General features: G+C 39.4%; 1 long non-coding RNA gene across 1 annotated transcript in view; it reads right to left on the reverse strand.

The window, feature by feature from the left end:
- The window catches only part of LOC135525263 (uncharacterized), a 139,656-nt gene that overhangs the window by 54,519 nt on the left and 67,274 nt on the right, over positions 1 to 17,863 (reverse strand). The gene's annotated exons all lie outside the window — the stretch shown is intronic.

Here is a 17,863-nt window from a genome sequence, read left to right on the forward strand (position 1 = left end):
GCAAGTTGGAACCAGTGTTTTTCTGGATCAAACACACCAAATAAATGGATATTTTGGATATATATTGAAGGAATTAATCGAACAAAAGGACCATTTGTGATGTTTATGGGACATATCGGAGTGCCAACTAAAGAAGCTCATCCAAAGTAAGGTATGATTTTTATTTTTATATCTGCGTTTTGTGTCGCGCCTGCAGGATTGAAATATGTTTTGTCTGTTTACGGAGGTGGTACCCTCAGATAATAGCATTGTTTGCTTTCGCCGAAAAGCCTTTTTGAAATCTGACATGTTGGCTGGATTCACAAAACGTGTAGCTTTAATTTGGTATCTTACATGTGTGATTTCATGAAAGTTAGATTTTTATAGTAATTTATTTGAATTTGGCGCTCTGCATTTTCACTGGCTTTTGGCCAGGTGGGATGCTAGCATCCCACATATTCCAGAGAGGTTAAATAAGATTATCTGGTCTGATGAAACCAAGATTAATTCTTTGGCCTGAATACCAAGTGTCACATCTGGAGGAAACCTGGCACCATCCTTACAGTGAAGCATGGTGATGGCAGCAACATGCTGTTGGGATGTTTTTCAGTGGCAGGGACTATGAGACTAGTCAGGGTCGATGGAAAGGAGCAACGCACAGTGAGGTCCTCGATGAAAACCTGCTCCGGAACGCTCAGGAATCAGATTGGGGCTAAGGTTCACCTTCCAACAGGACATAGACCCTAAGCACATAGCCAAGATAACGTAGGAGTGGCTTCAGGACAAGTCTCTGATTATCCTTGAGTGGCCCAGCCAGAGCCCCGACTTGAACCCAATCGAACATCTCTGGAGAGACCTGAAAATAGCTCTGCAGCGACACTCACCATCCAACCTGACAGAGATTTAAAAGGTCTGCAGAGAAGAATGGGAGAAACTCCCTAATCACAGATGTGCCAAGCTTGTAGCATCGTACCCTAGAATACTCAAGGCTGTTATCGCTACCAAAGGTGCTTCAACAAAGTACTGAGTAAAGGGTATGAATACTTATGTAAATGTCATATACGTTTATTTTTTAGAAATTTGTAAACATAAAAAAAAAGTTTTTGCTATGTCATTATGTGCTATTGTGTGTAAATTGATGAGGGAAAATAATGATTTAATCAATTTTAGAATAAAGCTGTAACGTAAAAACTTTTGGAAAAAGTCAAGGGGTCTGAATACTTTCCGAATGCACTGTATAACTGCAACAATTTTCTATAGCCAATGGCAAAATGGGCTATAGAATTGCAGGACATAAACTCTCTGCTATGAGGAGTGGGATGGCTAAAATGTTTTTCTTGCAAGGTAGGGCCTTCTCTGACTGCATGTGTGGGTATGGATGTGGGTACGCCTCCCAACAAGCCACTATGGCCCTTCAATATATATATTTTGTGGCCCCCACCAAGTTGAGCCCATCCATGGATTAAATGGTCTGAAATATGGACTGTTTTGTCTGACGAGGTGGCTATACATGTAATGGACACAACACACCCATCTACAGCTGAGCTGAACCTGAGAATATAATTCAAAAAGTGTTTTGTTGCCTTTTAGCTATACTAACAAAACAATCAGGCTAATTGTCTGCAGATTCAATTGCTTATTATATGTTGTGAAGTTGGCTTGATGAAAAGCAATAGACAGTTACCACACACACACACACACACACACACACACACACACACACACACACACACACACACACACACACACACACACACACACACACACACACACACACACACACACACACACACACACACACACACGAAGACTGCTGTTCATGCATTTAGATTCCACCAGGATTGTAATTGTAACTCAGGGAGAGGTTGTAAATCAGGTCAGAGATCTGATAAGACCTCTGTATTGCTGTGTTTTTTTCACTAAACATTTTAAGGCAAACCAGGCATGACAACCTCACATCAACAACAAACCATTTTTAAGAGCCAGGCAAGCCTCTCAAGCCATAAGAGTCAAACCTCAAATTATGAATATCAACCAATTGGTACATTCAAGTTCCAAAATTGTAATTTGGCATAATTAGTTGAGATATGGCACATACTGTGTACCACAGCAATACACTTTAACTCACTGGAATCACAATGAGCCACACTCCACAAAGCTCCCTGAGTATCAGCCAGCCCAAAATAAATTACAGCTTGCATGGAATGCAATGCCACAGCGTTAGCTTTGTGACAGCCAGCTAGACATTTGACTTCTGTAGCAGTCACAGAAACATACTTGTAGGTTGACACAATGTGCTTACCATGAAATGTAAAACCTTGTTGTTTGCCACTCTGAATGGCAATGCTAGAGTTATTTAGACAAGTCAGTCTGTCTTTAGCCTTTCCTATTGAAAGAAGTGTTGAGATTCCTGGTATTGCAGTACAAAGTCCCAACATAAATCGAGCACTATTTTAACAAACCTAACACAATGGTCAATCTAACTCTTAAGGTTCGGGGGTGTGTCAGAAATATTTGGGCTATTTTCACAAGCACAATTATCGGTGCAGTTGCGGTCGTTGGCGCAAAAGGGCTGGGTTTTCATGAATAAACATACTGTGAGTGTGTCGGAGCCAATCAGAACAGGTTCCATGGCGAAATATGTAGTTGTTTCAAGTTGTGTATTTACGGTCTTTTATGTATTGCCTTGGAATCAACTCCCATTCCAGTGTAAGTCCGTTATAGTTTGCTAAATGGCTTACAGAAATTAAATAACAATATGAAGGCCTTCTGTATCTTTGCTAAATACCTTTACTTGAACCCATTTGCAGTCCACATTGTTTTCAGTAATTGCATGGCTTCAATACCATTCACACTGATACAAGGGCTAGGCCTACTCTAAATTGCATTATGGCTGAGCATGGACATGCCAAACATTGTCAAAAAGCAAGATTTAATTAATATTTGATGAGGCCTAAAAAGAGAACAAATAATTCTAATCAAATTCTAAACAAAACAACTTAGGTTATTAGAATGGAACCGGAGAGGATGGCTGCCGTTTTACGTGCTCCTAACCAAATGTGCTATTTTGTTTGTTTTTTTATTGTTGTTTGTAGCTTATTTTTTTACTTATTTTGTACATAATGTTGCTGCTACTAACTCTTATGACCGAAAATAACTTATGGACATCAGAACAGCGATTACTCACCTCTAACTGTCACACCCTGATCTGTTTCACCTGTCCTTGTGATTGTCTCCACCCACTCCAGGTGTTGCACATTTTCCCCGGTGTAATTATCCCTGTGTTTCCTGTCTCTCTGTGCCAGTTCACCTTGTCTTTTCAAGTCAACCAGCGTGTTTTACCCGTGCTACTGCTTTCCTTATCTCTCTTTTGCTATTCCTCCCGGTTTTGACCTTTGCCTGCCCTGACTCTGAACCCGCCTGCCTGACCATACTGCCTGCCCTGACCTCAAGCCTGTCTGTCACTCTGTACCTCATGGACTCTGACCTTGTTATGATCTTTTTGCCTGTTCATGACCATTCTCTTGCCTGCGCCTTGGATACTAATAAATATCAGAGACTCGAACCATCTGCCTCCCGTGTCTGCATCTGGGTCTTGCCCTGTGCCCTTACAGTACAAATTACAGTACAAAAGACCCAGCAGACCTGGAGAAGCTCTCCTGCGCTGTCTCCCTGCAGAGGGCCACCATTGGGAGGCATGAGGAGCTACTACAGGACCTTTTGGAAGGACTTTGTTCCCTGACGGAACACCACGACCAAGGGTTGAAGACTATTATGGAGCAAATCAGGGAGTTAGCTCATAGGCAGCCTGCCACCTATGAGAACCCAAAACCACCCAGTAACCTTTTTTCTATTATTGGTGAGTTTGTACAGCCTACCTTGGCTCACCGAGAACCCAGAACAGACAGAGACAAAAAAAATAATAATATGAACGGTTAGTCCTCTGGGTTTTGCCTGCTACATAAGTTCTGTTACACTCACAGACATGATTCAAACAGTTTTAGAAACTAAAGAGTGTTTTCCATCCAAATCTACTAATAATATGCATATCTTATCTTCTTGGCATGGGTAGCAGGAAGTTGAAATTGGGCACGCTATTTATCCAAAAGATGAAAATGCTGTCCCCTATACCTTAAACCTCTCTGGGATATGTGAGACGCTATAGCGTCCCACCTGGCCAAAAGTCAGGGAAAATGCAGAGCGCCAAATTTAAATAAATAAATAAAATAAAAATCTAACTTTCATGAAATCAAACATGCAATATAGCAAATTAAAGCTACAAGTGTTGTGAATCCAGCCAACATGTCAGATTTCAAAAAGGCTTTTCGGCGAAAGCAAACAATGTTATTATGTGAGGATAGCACCTACGTCAACAAAGAGAGAAATCACATTTCAACCCTGCAGACGCGACACAAAAAGTAAAAATAAAAATATAAATTATGCCTTACCTTTGACGTGCTTCTTTTGTTGGCACTCCAACATGTCCGATAAACATAACAAATGGTCCTTTTGTTCGATTAATTCCGTCGAGACATATATCCAAAATGACCATTTATTTGGCGCGTTTGATCCAGAAAAACACCGGTTCCAACTTGCACAAGGTGACTACAAAATATCTCAAAGGTTACCTGTAAACTTTGCCAAAACATTTCAAACTACTTTTGTAATACAACTTTAGGTATTTTGTAATGTAAATAATCAATAAAATTGAAGACGGAATGAACTGTGTTCAATACAGGAGGAAAAAAAACTGTAGCTAGCTTTCTGGTTAAGCGCCTCTATCTAACAGTACACTTGAAGTCACCCTCGTTCATGATGGCCGTACTTCTTCATTACCCAAAGGAATAACCTGCTAGAAGATCCCTTAGAAATCTTGATTCCCAATGAAAATCCGTTGAAAAGAGTGACCTTACAAAATGGTTTGTCCTTGGAGTTTCGCCTGCTACATAAGTTCTGTTATACTCACAGACATGAGTCAAACAGTTTTAGAAACTTCAAAGTGTTTTCTATCCAAATCTACTAATAATATCTTATCTTCTGGAGATGAGTAGCATGCAGTTGAATTTGGGCATGCTTTTCATCCAAAATTCCAAATGCTGCCCCCTATCCTAGGGAAGTTAACAAATTATCAGACTTCTGAATGTAATTTATTGCACCAGATCTTATTTAGGGGCTTCATAACAAAGGGTTTGTAAACATATGCACACCACTTCTCAGTTTAAAAAACATAGTAATAACAATAATTGAAACAAGACATTTTTTAAATTTGCCTTCACAAATTTGGACTATTTTGTTTATGTCCATTAAATTAAATCCAAATAAAAATCAATTTAAATGAAAGGTTGTAATGCAACAAAAAAGGAAAAAACGCGAAGGGGGATTAATTATTTTGCAAGGCACTGTATGTGAGAATGCAATTCATTGACGACATCTCAGTGTTCAACACCATAATGCCCTCAAAGCTCATCAATAAGTTAAGGACCCTGGGACTAAACACCTCCCTCTGCAACAGGATCTTGGACTTCCTAACAGGCCATCCTCAGGTGGTAAGGGTAGGTAACAAAACATCCGTCACGCTGATCCTCAACACTGGAGCTACCCAGGGGTGCGTGCTCAGTCCCCTCCTGTACTCCTTGTTCACCCACAACTGCATACCCAGGCACGACTTGAACACCATCATTAAGTGGTAGGCCTCAACACCGATAACAATGAGACAGCCTATAGGGAGGAGGTCAGAGACCTGACCATGTGGTGCAAGGACAGCAACCTGTCCCTCAACGTGGTCAAGACAAAGGATATGATTGTGTACTACAGGAAAAAGAGGTCAGAGCACGCCCCCATTCTCATCGACGGGGCTGTGGTGGAACAGGTTGAGATCTTCAATTTCCTTGGCGTACACATCACCAACAAACTAACATGGTCCAAGCACACCAAGACAGTCGATCCTCAAAAGGTGCTACAGCTGCACCGTCGAGATCATCCCGACTGGTTGCATCACTGCCTGGATTTGCAACTGCTCGGCCTACGACCACAAGGCACTACAGAGGGTAGTGCGTGCTCAGCCCCCTCCTGCACTCCCTGTTCACTCATGACTGCACGGCCAGGCACGACTCCAACACCATCATTAAATTTGCAGATGACACAACAGTGGTAGGACCTGTCAACGACAACAACGAGACAACCTAAAGGGTGGAGGTCAGAAACCTGGCTGTGTGGTGCAAGGACAACAACCTCTCCCTCAACGTGATCAAGACATGGTCCAAGCACACCAAGACAGTCATGAAGCGGGTACGACATTTGCTGCTGCTCTTTAATTACTTGTACCTCTTATTCTTATCCATATTTCTGTGAAACTGCACGGTTGGTTAGGGGCTCGTAAGTAAGCATTTCACTAAGGTTTACTCCTGTTGTATTCGGTGCATGTGACTAATAAAATTGGATTTGATTTGAAAAAATAAAGGTTAAATGGAATGAACTATATCATAAAATTGGCAGTATAAGACAGAAGTCAAAAGTTTACATAGCCAAATACATTTCAACTCAATTTTTCAAAATTACTGACATGTAATCCAAGTAAGAATTTGCTGTCTTAAGTCAGTTAGGATCACCACTCTTTTTTAAGAATTTGAAATGTCAGAATAATAGAAGAGAGTAATTTATTTCAGCTTTAATGTCTTTCATCACATTCCCAGTGTGTCATAAGTTTACATACACTCAATTAGTATTTGGTAGCATTGCCTTTAAATAGTTTAACTTGGGTCAAAGGTTTCGGGTAGACTTTTACAAGCTTTCCATAGTAAGTTTTGTGAATGTTGGCCCATTCCTCCTGACAGAGCTGATGTAACTGAGTCAGGTTTGTAGGCCTCCTTGCTCGCACACGCTTTTTCAGTTCTGCCAACACATTTTCTATAGGATTGAGGTCAGGGCTTTGTGATGGCCACTCCAATAACTTGACTTTGTTGTCCTTTAGCCACAACTTTGCAAGTATGCTTGGGGTCCTTGTCCATTTGGAAGACCCATTTGTGACCAAGCTTTAATTTCCTGACTGATGTCTTGAGATGTTGCTTCAATATATCCACATAATTTTCCTTACCTCATGATGCCATCTATTTTGTGAAGTGCACCAGTCCCTCCTGCTGCAAAGCACCCCCACAACATGATGCTGCCACCCCCATGATTCATGGTTGGGATGGTGTTCTTCGACTTGCAAGCCTCCCCTTTTTTCCTCCAAACATAACGATGGTCATTATGGTCAAATAGTTAAATTTTTGTTTCATCAGACTAGAGGACATTTCTCCAAAAAGTACGATCTTTGTCCCCATATGCAGTTACACACCATAGTCTGGCTTTTTTGGCAGTTTTGGAGCTGTGGCTCCTTCTTCTTTCAGGTTATAGGACTCGTTTAACTGTGGATATTGATACTTTTGTACCTGTTTACTCCAGAATCTTCACAAGGTCCTTTGCTGTTGTTCTGGGATTGATTTGCACTTTTCGCACCAAAGTACATTCATCTCTAGGAGACAAAATGCTTCTCCCTCCTCTGCGGTATGATGGCTGCGTGGTGTCATGGTGTTTATACTTGCATACTATTGTTTTTACAGATGAACATGGTACCTTCAGGCTTTTGTAAATTGCTCCCAAGGATGAACCAGACTTGTGGAGTTCTACATTGTTTTTTTCTGAGGTCTTGGCTGATTTCCTTTGATTTTCCCTTGATGTCAAGCAAGAAGGCAATGAGTTTGCAGGTAGTTCTTGAAATACATCCACAGGTACACCTCCAATTGACTCAAATGATGTCAATTAGCCTATCAGAAGATTCTAAAGCCATGACATCATTTTCTGGAATTTTCCAAGCTGTTTAACCTCTCTAGGGTTGTGGTTATTCACAGTAATGCACAAAACTGAAACAAGGGTTTGTATAATGTGTTTATTTATTTAGTCAAAATACTGCAATATATGTACAGAAATAGTTGATACGTTTTTTTTTACCTTCTCGAGATCCTTCAATAATCTCCGGTTGAGGAAGATTTTCCTCACTGCCTCAAGCTGCAGACGATGTGTTTATCCAGGGTCTCATTCTTCTTCTGGTTTCTAAGAGGGGTGCTCACAGCAGTTGAGTGTGTCTCCAGTGAACCACTGGTGTTCATTCTTGATGTGGGGAACTGTGGTGATCCACTTTTCTTTTAGCACCTGGACACTCCCACCACAAGTGGTGCATTAACCTCTCTAGGGTGTGTGGGATGCTAGCGTCCCACCTGGCCAACATCCAGTGAGATTGCAGAGCGCCAAATTCAAATAGAGAAATACTCATTATAAAAATGATATTTTACATAGGTTTAAAGATTAACTTCTTATGAATCCAAACACGGTGTCAGATTTAAAAAATGCTTTACGGCGAAAGCATACTGTCATGTCTTGTTATGTCTGTTCCTGTCCTTTCTCTTCACTCTCTCTCTCTGCTGGTCTTTTTAGGTTACCTTCTCTGTCTCTCATTCTTCAGCTGTTCTACATCTCCTCTAACTAGCTCATTCACTCTTTCACACCTGTTCTCTCTTCCCCCTCTGATTAGGTCTCTATTTCTTTCTCTGTTCCTGCTACTTTCAGTGTCTGATTCTTGTTTGTGTTTTTTGATGCCAGAAGCAAGCTGTCGTCTCGTTTGCTTCCACCTTGTCCTGTCCTGTCGGAGTCTGCATGCATGGCAGGTGCAACCTGCATTATACTACGTTCTTTTGTTCCATTGACTACGTTGGAAGAGGATTTATGCCATTCCTGTTTTTTATTAAAGAACTCTGTTTTCTGTTAAAACCGCGTTTGGGTCTTCACTCAAGTTCATAACACATACCTTACGATTATTTGAGGACATCGCCCAGCAGACATATCATTGCAAACAGTAACCAGCCAAGTAGAAGAGTTACACAAGTCAGAAATAGATATAAAATTGATGATCTTCATATGGTGGCACTCAGAAGACATTCATTTATTCAATAAATGTTCCTTTTGTTCGATAAAGTCTCTCTTTATATCCGAAAACCTCAGTTTTGTTTGCCCATTTTCTTCTGTAATTCACAGGCTCAAACGCAGTCACAACAGGCAGACGAAAAATCCGAATTGTATCTGTAAAGTTCATAGAAACATGTCAAACGATGTTTATTTTCAATCCTCAGGTTGTTTTTAGCCTAAATAATAGATAATATTTAAACCGGACAATAACGTTGTCAATATAAAAGGTAAACAAGAAAGGCACTGTCTCGGTCGCGGACATGAAAAAGCTCTGTGACACGGCAGGGTTCACTCATTCAGATTGGTCTTACTCCCTCATTTTTCAGAATGCAAGCCTGAAACAATTTCCAAAGATGGTTGACATCTAGTGGAAGGCATAGGAACTGCATGTTGAGTCCTAAGTCAATGGATACTGTAATGGCATTGAACTGAAAACTACACAAAAAGAAAATCCTACTTCCTGAATTGATTTTTCACAGGTTTTCGCCTGCCAATTCAGTTATTTTATACTCACAGGCATTATTTTAACAGTTTTGTAAACTTTAGAGTGTTTTCTATCAAAATCCACCAATTATATGCATATCCTAGCTTCTGGGCCTGAGAAGAAGGCAGTTTAATTTGGGCATGCTTTTCATCCAACATTCCAAATACTGCTCCTTACCCTAGTGAAGTTAAATGCACAGTCAACTTAGTGTATGTAAACATCTGACCCACTGGAATTGTGATACAGTGAATTATAAGTGAAATAACCTGTCTGTATTCAATTGTTGGGAAGATTACATGTGTCATGTACAAAGTAGATGATCTATCCGACTTGCCAAAACTATAGTTTGTTAACAAGAAATTTGTGGAGTAATAACGAGTTTTAATGACTCCCACCTAAGTGTATGAAAACTTTTGACTTCAACTGTACTTTTCTGCTGAACCAGCCTTTGTCATAGTAGGCCTAAGAGAGTGCTTGGGTTTCAAATGTATGAAATGGAAACAAGCCATTTTTACAGGTTAGATAACTTCTAAATACGAGGTTCACCAGTTTCTCTCATTTCATAATGGGCATGGACATGTAGCCTACATCATGGAGGGGGTTTTATGCATATCAAAAACGGGACCTGCATGGATGAAATAATGTGCGCCTGCCTACAACGCATGGATAAAAATGTGAATGTCAGTTCACTGTTTTACTCCTCTCAAACTTGATACTTTAATAACACTTTGGTGATTGAGATTTATTTCCAAGCAGTCTCAGTAGCCATACCTGTTATCGACAGTCTTGACTACTTTGCGATTGCATTGGGGAGAAAAAAAAATACTTAATTGAGAGGAGTGGAGGCTATGCTTGGTTTTAATTAATAAAAAAATATATTTTTTAAAGTATACGGGCACCAAAAGCACATTTGGCTACTCTTGTTCCATGTACATATGGGCAGTGTGCATCACGGCTGGATAGGCTCCCTTTCTGCTGTCAATATTTGTGACATAAGCATCTTACACAGGCAGCCCAATTATTATATTTTGTCTCCTAATTGGTCTTTTGACCAATCACATTGGATCATTTCACATCAGCTCTTTTTCAGAGCTGATCTGATTGGTCAATTAGTGAAAACAAGATCACAATTACAATCTTTGTAAACATAGCCATAATATGCTCAATACTCTCAAAAGAGAGAAAATAGATTATTTAAATGAAGTCTTCTAACTACAATAAGTATTTGTGAGACTGGCTTGACAATCCTTGCCTAAGTGTACACACATGATAATAGACATGTGGGCCTTCAAAATAAGAAATACAAATATTCAATGTACTTTGGAATATGTTTTTCAAACTGAACTGTTTTGTTGTTATACTGCAGATGAAATCCAACCCATCCAAAGACACGAGGCATCTAATCACCTTATCACCTTATACACGTGATATACAAAAGCAGTCATCAGAAACATGTCAGTCATTTTGCTCTATGTAATCACAAATGGGTTTTATTTTTTTTATTTCACCTTTATTTAACCAATTAGGGAACATGTTCTCATTTGCAACTGCGACCTGGCCAAGATAAAGCATAGAAATTCGACACATACTGTACAAAAACACATGGAATAAACAAAACATAGTCAATAATACAGTAGAACACATTTGTTTTTAAGTCTATATACAGTGAGTGCAAATGAGGTAAGATAAGGGAGATAAGGCAATAAATAGGCCATGGTGGCAAAGTAATTAGAATATAGCAATTAAACACTGGAATGGTAGATGTGCAGAAGATGAATGTGCAAGTAGAGATAATGGGGTGCAAAGGAGCAAGATAAATAAATAAATACTGTATGGGGATGAGGTAGGTAGATAGATGGGCTATGTACAGGTGCAGTGATCTGTGAGCTGCTCTCACAGCTGGTGCTTAAAGCTAGTGAGGGAAATATGAGTCTCCAGCTTCAGCAATTTTTACAGTTCGTTCCAGTCATTGGCAGCAGAAGGAAAGACAACCCGAAGAGGAATTTGCTTTGGGGGTGACCAGTGAGATATACCTGTTGGAGCGCGTGCTATGAGTGGGTGCTGCTATGGTGACCAGTGAGCTGAGATAAGGTGGGGCTTTACCTAGCAGAGACTTGTAGATAACTGGTAGCCAGTGGGTTTGGCGACGAGTATGAAGCGGGGGCCAACCAACGAGAGCCTACAGGTCGCAATGGTTTAGTGTTTTTAAAGCTTTGGTGACAAAACGGATGGCACTGATAGACTGCATCCAGTTTGTTGGAGGCTATTTTATAGATGACATCACCGAAGTTGAGGATTCTGGTCAGTTTTACGAGGGTATGTTTGGCAGCATGAGTGAAGGATGCTTTGTTGTGATATAGGAAGCCGATTCTAGATTTAATTTTGGATTGGAGATGCTTAATGTGAGTCTGGATGGAGAGTTTACAGTCTAACCAGACACCTAGGTATTTGTAGTTGTCCATGTATTCTAAGTGAGCAATTTCAGGCTTTTGGTCAGTAAAAATGTAGCATATCTTATTTATCCAACACATCTATCACAGCTGGATTTCTCCATAATTTGCAAATAAATTATTTGAAAATCCTACAATGTGATTTTCTGGATTTATTTTCTCATTTTGTCTGTCATAGTTGAAGTGTACCTATGATGACAATTACAGGCCTCTCTCATCTATTTAAGTGAGAGAACTTGCACAATTGGTGGCTGACTAAATACTTTTTTGCCCTACTGTATATACATATATGACTGGTGTGCAAATATTATTTTTGTTATGTCTTGGTGTCTTTCCTTTATATAACTCTTATTTTATTTTATTAAAATGTTTTATTTAGAATGCAATGTAATATCGTATGTGGCTCTATACACCGTTCTATAATTTGTCATGTATTTGTATGTTTTATGTGGACCCAGGAAGTGTAGCTGCTGCATGTGCAGTAGCTAATGGGGATCTTAATAAAGTAAAACTATTGTTTTTCATATCAACTTTCTTTCTCCAGAAACCAAAGGCACAATCATAGCAAACTTTCCCCTAACATTGGACACTCCCTAACTTCAGTAACTCTCTAGCGGTTGGAGGATTAAATCACCTCGAGCTCAACATTTAAATAGACTGGAAAATAACGGTGTGGTTTGTGGCTAAAGACAACCTTCTAGCTCCCTGACCATCGATTTTCATTGCAGTTTATGTAAGTTGAGTTAGGTTTTGAGTTTTCAAAAAAGTAACATAAATACACATTTTGTCTATCTTGTAAAATTCGACTTCTCTTTTTTGTACAAAATTAAATGGATGTATTTCTTGTAATTGAACAAAATAGTAAGGTGGCCAATAACTGGGACCGTAAGGCGATATTACGGGACACATTTTGTTTTGCTGCAAAAAGCTGATAGTACAGTAGTAGTATTTACACTGAAATGTCAAACATGCTAATAGCTAATATGTTAGCTAACATTTTTACGACACCAATAATCATGTGACATTGATGGCTTGATCACAAAGGATATTTTCATCTCTGTCACATTTTAACATGCGGATTTATGAATGGATTTCTTCCGCAAATTGCATTTTGTCAAATGTTTCAAATCCCTTTATATTGGCGTCTTCATTACAGGAGTTGCATGTCCTGTTAAGATGAATTACCATAATCTAAATGTGATTTCTGTCATTCTGAGCACTGTTGGTGGATGCCCTAATGGGTTATGCACCTAATACATACGGGTCCGGTAAATATCTCAAATGGCAGATAAAAGTAAATCTTCCTGGTCACATTGTCTGATACCACACACAGACAGACACACACAAACATTGCTTTTTCATTCCACACACACACACACACACACACACACACACACACACACACACACACACACACACACACACACACACACACACACACACACACACACACACACACACACACACACACACACACACACACACACACAGGTAAATGCATAGCTACACACTTCCACCAACCCCAAAGGAAATATATGCTTTAATCAGAGGATAACTAAGGTAAAGGTATGCTTTTTATCCTACTAGCCACATGAATGCAATCTCTCTCTCCCACTCTGTGTGCAGGTATGCACACAGGCGTCTCAGGATCCAAATGGAAGGATGGCCTTCCTGTTGTTTTCTGATGTTGATGGAGGCCTTCAGACATTTTCAGACCTATGCCTCTGGGTGTGAGTGTGAATGTGTAGACATTGGTTTGTAGAAAGAGCACCCCTAGCACTGTATATATGTGTATTTTCCCCCTATACCTCTTTAAAGGTAAAGAGAAGTACAGATGAAGTCGGAAGTTTTCACAATTCCTGATATTGAATTCAAGTAAAAATTCCCTGTGTTAGGTCAATTAGGATCACCACTTTATTTTAAGAATGTGAATAGTCAGAATAATAATAGAGAGAATGATTTATTTGAGCTTTTAATTCTTTCATCACATTCCCAGTGGGTCAGAAGTTTACATATACATTCAATTAGTATTTGGTACTAGCTTCCACAAGCTTCCCACAATAAGTTGGGTACATTTTGGCCCATTCCTCCTGACAGAGCTGGTGAAACTGAATCAGGTTTGTAGGCCTCCTTACTCGCACACGCTTTTTCAGTTCTGCCCACAAATATTCTATAAGATTGAGGGCAGGGCTTTGTGAAGGACACTCCAAGTATGCTTGGGGTCATTGTCCATTTGGAAGACCCATTTGCGTCCAAGCTTTAACTTCCTGTCTGATGTCTCCAGATGTTACTTCAATATATCCACATAATATTCCAGCCTCATGATGTAATCTATGTTGTGAAGTGCACCAGTCCTACCTGCAGCAAAGCACCCCCACAACATGATGCTGCCACCCCCGTGCTTCACGGTTGGGATAGCGTTCTGTGGCTTACAAACTATACATTTGACAACTCGGTTAGAATATCTACTTTGTGCATGACACAAGTATTTATTTTCAACAATTGTTTACAAACAGATTATTTAACTTATAATTCACTGTATCACAAGTCCAGTGGGTCAGAAATTATGTCATGGCTTTAGAAGCTTCTGATGGACTAATTGACATAATTTAAGCCAAATGGAGGTGTACCTATAGATGTATTTCAATGCTTACCTTCAAAAGCAGTGCCTCTTTGCTTGACATTAAGGGAAAATAAAAAGAAATCAGCCAAAACCTCAGGAAAAATACATTGTAGACCTCCACAACTCTGATTCATCCTTGGGAACAATTTCCAAATGCCTGAAGGGACCCTGTCATCTGTTAAAACAATATTGCGCAAGTATAACACCATGAGACCACATAGCCATTATACCGCTCAGGAAGGAGACGTGTTCTGTCTCCTAGAGATGGATATACTTTGCTGCAAAAAAATGCAAATCAATCCCAAAACAACATCAAAGGACCTTGTGAAGATGCTGGAGTAAACAGGGACAAATGTATCTATTTCCACAGTTAAACAGGTCCTATATCGACATAACCTGAAAGGCCATGGTTATGTTTTGAGGAAAAAGGGGGATGCTTGCAAGCCGAAGAACACCATCCCGACCGTGAAGCACAAGGGGGGCAGCATCATGTTGTCTTGGGTGCTTTGCTGCAGGAGAGATTGATGCACTTCGCAAAATAGATGGCATCATGAGGAAAGGAATATTATGTGGATATATTGAAGAAAAATCTCAAGACATCAGTCAGGAAGTTAATGATTTGTTGCAAATGGTTCTTCCAAATGGACAATGACCCCAAGCATACTTCCAAAGTTGTGGCAAAATGGCTTAAGGACAACAAAGTCAAGGTATTGGACTGGCCATCACAAAGCCCTGACCTCAATCGCATAGACAATTTGTGGGCTGAACTGAACAAGCAGGTACGCGCAAGGAGGCCTACAATCCTGATTCAGTTACACCAGCTCTGTCAGGAGGAATGGGCCGAAATTCACCCAACTTATTGCGGGACGCTTGTTGAAGGTTACCCTAAACGGTAGACCTAAGTTAAACAATTTAAAGGCAATGCTACCAAATACTAATTGAATGTATATGTAATCTTCTGACACACTAGGAATGTGATGAAATAAATAAAAGCTGAAATAAGTAACTCTCTACTATTATTCTGACTATTCACGTTCTTAAAATAAAGTGGTGATCCTAACTGACCTAAAACAGGGAATTTTTACTAGGATTAAATGTCAGGAATTGTGAAAAACTGAGTTTAAATATATTTGTCTAAGGTGTATGTAAACTTCCGACTTCAACTGTATGTTGCAGCTTTGACCCTACTTTACATCAGCTGAGGTTTTTCTGTTGTGCCTGCCATCGTTTGAGACACAACATGCATTGACTCTCTCAAAATATTTTTGAAACCTGCTCATATATGTATTTACCATGTGGTGTTATACAAATCAAGGACAAACATTTTTCTGATTCACAAGAAAAAATGGGCAGCTGATATTTGGTTTAAACCTAAACTTAGAATGTACACTCTCATCAAAGATAACTACACCCCTGAAACATATGCCCGCCTGAACCTAACAAAAAGCCAAAGGACAGTTTGTGTATAACTCAAATCCAGAGCCCTCCCTCTGGCTATAGAGATGGGTAGATTTAACAGGGTGCCTGAGGAGGAGAGAATTAACCTACTGTGTGATCTTGGGGAAATCGAAACAAAATCCATTTTGTGTTTTTTTGCCCTCTGTATGACGATCTGAGAAGTTATTTTTTGTAAAAGGAAAATTGTGATAACCCTGAAGTATTCTGCATACGGGACAATCAGAAGGTTGCATTTTGATTCAGACAGGGCATGTTTGAGATTATTCAGTTTGTTCACGATGCCTGGAGGAGAAATATACTGTTTGTGTAGTTCTGCTTGCCATGATTACTGCATGTTTAAGATTTGTACATTTGTATTTTATTTTGAGTACAAGGAAAGTAGTACTGTGTTTAGTAAATCATATTATATTAAAAAGGTATGGCAGCCATAGAGAAGCAACAATAACTCTAGAATATATGTATAAACTGAGAGGCAAAGGCATAAGAAATACCAATTAAAGTGTGATAGTCGTATTCTCAGAAGTGAATTTAAATTGAGACATGGTGTCATCACATGTTACATACACTGAGTGTACAAAACATTTGAACACCTGCTCTTCCCATGACACAGACTACCCAGGTGAATCCAGGTGAAAGCTAGGATCCCTTATTTATGTCACTTGTTAAATCCACTTCAATCAGTGTAGATGGAGGGGAGGAGACAGTTTAAAGAAGGATTGCAACTCAATATTAAGGAGGTGTTCCCAATGTTTTGTGCAAAGTGAGCTCCACAAGTATTGAGACAGTGACACATTTTTGTTGTTTTGACTCCCTTCTCCAGCACTATATATATAAATAAATGTGGATGCTACCATGTCTACGGATAGTTCTGAATGAACCATAAATAATGAGGAGTAAGAAAGTTACAGATGCACAAATATCATACCCCCAAAAAACGCCGAACCTCCCTTTATTGTAATGGTGAGAGTTCAGTATATCTTGGAGTATGACTATATTTGTGTCTGTAACTTTCTCACTCATCATTATTCACGACTCATTCAGAACTATCCATAATCATAGTAGCATCCACAATAAACATATTCTATTCTTATTTACAATAACAATGACTACAAAATGACACAATATATTATTTACCATTAATTTTTATTGGGCACAAAATAATCTGAAATAAAACCAAAACAAACAGCAAATGCATCCAACAAGCTTCAAGTAATAATTGCATGCTATGAATATGGGACCAAATACTAAACTTTTGACTACTTTAATACACATACAGTGCTTTTGTAAAGTATTCCAAACCCTTGACTTTTTCCACATTTTGTTAGCTGACACCCTTATTCAAAAATGTATTTAATTGTTTTTTCCCTCATCGATCTACACGCAAATCCCGATATTGACAAAGCAAAAACAGTTTTATAAATCTTTTTGCTAATTTATTAAAAATAAAGATCTGAAATATCACATTTACATAAGTATTCAGACACTTTACTCAGTGCTTTGTTGAATCAACTTTGGCAGTAATTACAGTCTCAAGTAATCTTGGGTATTACGCTACAAGATTGGCACACCTGTATTTGGGGAGTTTCTCCCATTCTTCTCTGCAGATCTTCTCAAGCTCTGTCAGGATGGATGAGGAGTTTCGCTGCACACCTATTTTCAGGTCTATCCAGAGATGTTTGAACGGGTAAAAGTCTGGGCTATGGCTGGGTCACACAAGGACATTCAGAGACTTGTCCCGATGCGACTCCTGTGTTGTCTTGGCTGTGTGCTTAGAGTTGTTGTCCTGTTGGAAGGTAAACCGTCACCTCAGTCTGAGGTCCTGAGCACACTGGAGCAGGTTTTCATCAAGGATCTATCAGTATTTTGCTC

The sequence above is a fragment of the Oncorhynchus masou genome, chromosome 31, assembly GCF_036934945.1.
Source record: "Oncorhynchus masou masou isolate Uvic2021 chromosome 31, UVic_Omas_1.1, whole genome shotgun sequence".
NCBI lineage: Eukaryota > Metazoa > Chordata > Actinopteri > Salmoniformes > Salmonidae > Oncorhynchus > Oncorhynchus masou.